The sequence below is a fragment of the Ranitomeya variabilis genome, chromosome 7 (assembly GCF_051348905.1).
Source record: "Ranitomeya variabilis isolate aRanVar5 chromosome 7, aRanVar5.hap1, whole genome shotgun sequence".
NCBI lineage: Eukaryota > Metazoa > Chordata > Amphibia > Anura > Dendrobatidae > Ranitomeya > Ranitomeya variabilis.
This window is the reverse complement of record NC_135238.1, coordinates 49,849,353-49,853,943: the sequence shown is the minus strand read 5'-3', so window position 1 is coordinate 49,853,943 and position 4,591 is coordinate 49,849,353.

Sequence of the window (4,591 nt, the reverse complement as noted above, 5' to 3'; positions counted from 1 at the left end):
ACTGCTGGTTTCATCATTTGCCTCCCCCCACCCCGTCCAGTTTACACTAAATTGTTAGACATATGGATAACATGGTTCCCCATGTAGGATGTGTGGACCGTCAGGAGCAGAGACAGGTTTTTCGGATGTGTTGTGTAAGGATTCTCCTTTAACCCCATAATGACAGCCAATACGTCTTTTAACTGACCTGAGATATAAGAGAATAGCCTCCCCATACAGGAGACAATCCAGCAGCTGTCTGTTGTACACTATAGCTGACAACTTGCTGTATCAGCCATGATCAGTGATTGCACTGTCCAAATCTGTTTAACCCCTTAGATGCTGCTGTCAATAGTGACTACATCATTATAAATGGTTAACAGAGTCTGGGGGCTTCCTCTTTATCCAAACTGGTGCCCTCAGATCATGATTTTGTGGTCCTGATGTTTGCAATGGCAATTCAAGTCCAAACAGCGGCCTTAGAGTCTGACTGCTGTAGTAATCTTTTCAGAAGTTAGCGGCATTTAGGTGGTAAAAATACACATTTTCATTTCTGTCATACCACTTTGCATTAATTCCTGTAAAGCAACTGAAGGGTTAATAAACTACCTGACAGCAGTTTTCAGTATGTCAGGGGGTGCTGTTTTTAAAATGGTATCACGTTTGGGGGTTTTCCAATATATGGGACCCCCTAAAGTCACTTCAAACATGCATAAGTCCCTAAAAAAAATTTTTTTGTAAATTTCCTTGAAAAAATGAAAAATTGCTGCTACATTTTTAAACCTCCTAAAATGCTAACAAAATAAAATAACATTTTACAAATGGTGCTGATGTAAAGCTGACATGTGGGAAATGTTATTTATTAATGGTTGGCTGTGGTATGACCATCTGGATTAAAGGGATAATCATGCAAATTTTTTAACATTTCTCGCAAATTTTTTATAAATAAACACAAAACATATTGACCTAAATTTACCGTTATCATAAATTATAATGTGTCACGAAAAAACAATCTCAAAATCATTGGGATTTGTTGAAGCATTGCAGAGTTATTACCACATAAAGTGACACTGGTCAGATTTCAAAAATTTGGCTCCGTCACTAAGGGGTTAATACTTTTTTTTTTTTGCTTTTTATAACAGTAGGCACTTCTGACATGGATGGCCTATGTTTAGAAAAAGTCATCAATATCAGATCAGTGGAGGTCAGACATCCTGCTGCTTCATATAAACAGTTTACAGAGTGGTAGGTCACGTATCATGCACATTAAAGGGAAGCGATCATTAGAAAAGGATCTATTCAAATCAGGTGTGTTTACATGTACCGTATTTCTTTTTATCTTTAACTGGGTTTTATTCATATCACAATCTGTACTATATAAAAAAAACTGGAATTTTTACATTGGCCATTGCGGCTTTTTTTTTTTTCTAGATTCGTACTGTTGTCTTTTCAGAGAGTTTTCAGCAGGATTAAGGTACCTTCACACTAAACGATAACGATCCGTGACGTTGCAGCGTCCTGGCTAGCGATATCGTTGTGTTTGACACGCGCTCTGATATCGCTGGTCGTTGCTGAAAGTCCAGAACTTTATTTGGTCATCAGATCGCCGTGTATCGTTGTGTTTGACAGCAAAAGCAACGATATCAGCGATGTTTTACAATGGTAACCAGGGTAAATATCGGGTTACTAAGCGCAGGGCCGCGCTTAGTAACCCGGTGTTTACCCTGGTTACCAGTGTAAAATGTAAAAAAACAAACAGTACATACTCACCTTCGCGTCCCCCGGCGTCCGCTTCCTGCACTGACTGAGCGCCGGCCATAAAGTGAAAGCACAGCACAGCGGTGACGTCACCGCTCTGCTGTTAGGGCCGGCGCTCAGTCAGTGCAGGAAGCGGACGCTGGGGGACGCGAATGTAAGTATGTACTGTTTGTTTTTTTACATTTTACATGGGTAAACATCGGGTTACTAAGCGCGGCCCTGCGCTTAGCAACCCGATGTTTACCCTGGTTACCCGGGGACCTCGGCATCGTTAGCAGCTCTCCAGCGACGCTGCAGAGATCGGCATCGTTGTCTGTATCGCTGCAGCGTCGCTTAGTGTGAAGGCATCTTTACACTGACAGGTAATCCTCTATACACAGCTGATAACACAGGATCCACCAATCACAATAGGGGATGTCAGAGCTCCCCCTCTCTTCAAAGTGATCTTTGCACATGCTCAGATGCTTCAGCACAAAAGCTAGGGTTAACGTGTTCAGTGTGGCTAATGTACATGTGTTGACATCCTCCTTCATGGATATCAAAGTGGAGGCTTATAAAAACTTGCCTAATAAATTGAGTACTTTTGTTTTACATGTAAATTATTACCTTATGTAAATAAAGGTGGCAGGATTGTATGTCTTATTTTATTCTTATAAACTCACTGGACATATACAGTTATTTTATGCCTCGTCTCCCCCCCCCCCCCAATCCAAAAAACATCAAGGATATGCTGCTAGAACCCCAGTGTTGCAAGAACTGGGCTGCAATAGGTTGTAACACAGTTACAGCACCAGACGCACCATCAGTACAGGAATACAGCACCAAGCTTAGTACAGCAATCAATTACCAATGTAGATTGTGGAGGCTGACCTTGTATCACATGAACCTACAATTACCATTATGTCCTTTACTATGGGAAATGGGTTTAAAAAAAAAAAAGTATCTATCATAATACTAGATTGCACAGGCAGTATCACAAACAGTTATATGCTACTGTACGAAAAAAGTAAAAACAGAACTGAAAGGGGAACCTGCACAAAGCATAGACTGAAATTTTTGGAAAATGTACGTTACAATAAAACTTAATGTACAGGAGTTTCTGCTTTTGCGTGTTTAGACGCTTTTGATAAAGAAGGGGAAAGCCAGCGAACTAATAGCCTGTGTTGTAAATGAGGCTGACTACAAAAGACCTGAAGAAATGTCTGAAGATTTTGGCTCTGGTTCATTATCGGTGTTAGCGCTACCTGATTTATTGGAGGTGGGTATCTGTTAATGAACAAGAATAGTGGGGTGAGCCTCCACACATCTTACTCCAGTCAGGGACTGGAATAAAGTTTCTGGCAAAAGAAACATCATGGTCCCAGCCCTGCAAAGTCATAACACCAGCTTTTTTTTATTTTTTATGGTAGGTCTGGATTAAAAAGACATTGCTAAATTTTTGCACAAGCTTGAGTTGTATAAACATTTTGCAATTTATCAAAGCACCGATGTATCAGGGTCTTCTTGTGTGATAATTGGAAGCTGAACCGATTGGTAAGTTTTATTTGGCTATGACTGTAGTCAATGGTGGGAAAATTCTTGCTTAACCCCTTGGTGCCTATATTGTGACATCGGCGCATTCTTTTTTTCCTCGACCGTCTTGTGTGCGCTGAATGAGATCCGAAGAAGATGACAACAGAAAAACACATAAGGAATGTCTTTATTGTGCTGATCAGATTAAGCAAAGGACAGATCATAGAATGGAGCAGCAGATACTGGACGGCGTACAAATAAGTAATCGTTTAGTGGTACAGACTTTCTACAGCGCGCCGCCATCATTAATACCGTTTTCTATCACATTCCTTTACATACAATCATGTACTTCTGGTTGCATAAACCAGTCTCAATCATATTGATACCAGATCACAAAATCTGACTCCATCTTACTTTCCCTTTAATAACGCCCTCCCCCACATAAGCCGCCTTCTTACGCTTCATTCATACCAGCGCTAATCTGCATTATTCCTAGAAACACTTAAGTCTGGGATAATCTCCATCATATCCCCGGAGATACTAGAGCCAAACAAACGGGCACTAGTTCAGGATACAACTGATGTATATATTTTTTGCATTATTCCACATGAAGGATGGACTTTCTAAATGATCCACAAAAGCCATCAGTTCTTCAGGATTGAAATAAATGAGCCTGTATCAGCCTATGAACGGTACAGTAACACTGAGCGCTGCTTAAAGCACGGTGCAAGCGCTGGCCCAGACTTGTATGCTTGTCTGAATGAACCCTAAGCATTTAATTGGTCCATGTGCACCACAGACCCATTGTAGCCAGTGTACAGGGACTGACCACCTGCATGGAAAAGGCAGCAAAATAAAGCATGCAATGAAAGGCAGCACAGTACCTGTATGCAATGTGGATGAGCAGTCACATCCACAACGTATTGTCTTGACCAATCCAATTTTCAGTACGGACATCCAACCCTGGACTTAAAGGAATTATCCAATCTAAAGCTACAAGTCTGCAGTCACTTTGACTGCAGACTTGTGAATCCCACCAGTGCACAATGTGAGGATTTACGAGTCTGCAGTCAGACAAAAGTAACTGCAGACTTGTAGTTTTACACCTGACAACCTCTAAAGTTCATGTTATAATACTGTGTATTAAACATTTACGGTAGTTTTTTTTATCAGTTCTTCAGCACCATCAGGTCTTTACATCAAAATCCCTATATAATACTTTCTGAAATTTCTCTTGCCTAAAATGAAAGAGGGGCAGTTTTTGTCTGAACTCCTAAAATGTTATTTTTAAGGACCTGATTATACAGCCATTGCGATATTAGTACACCAGCCTCATTAGGGC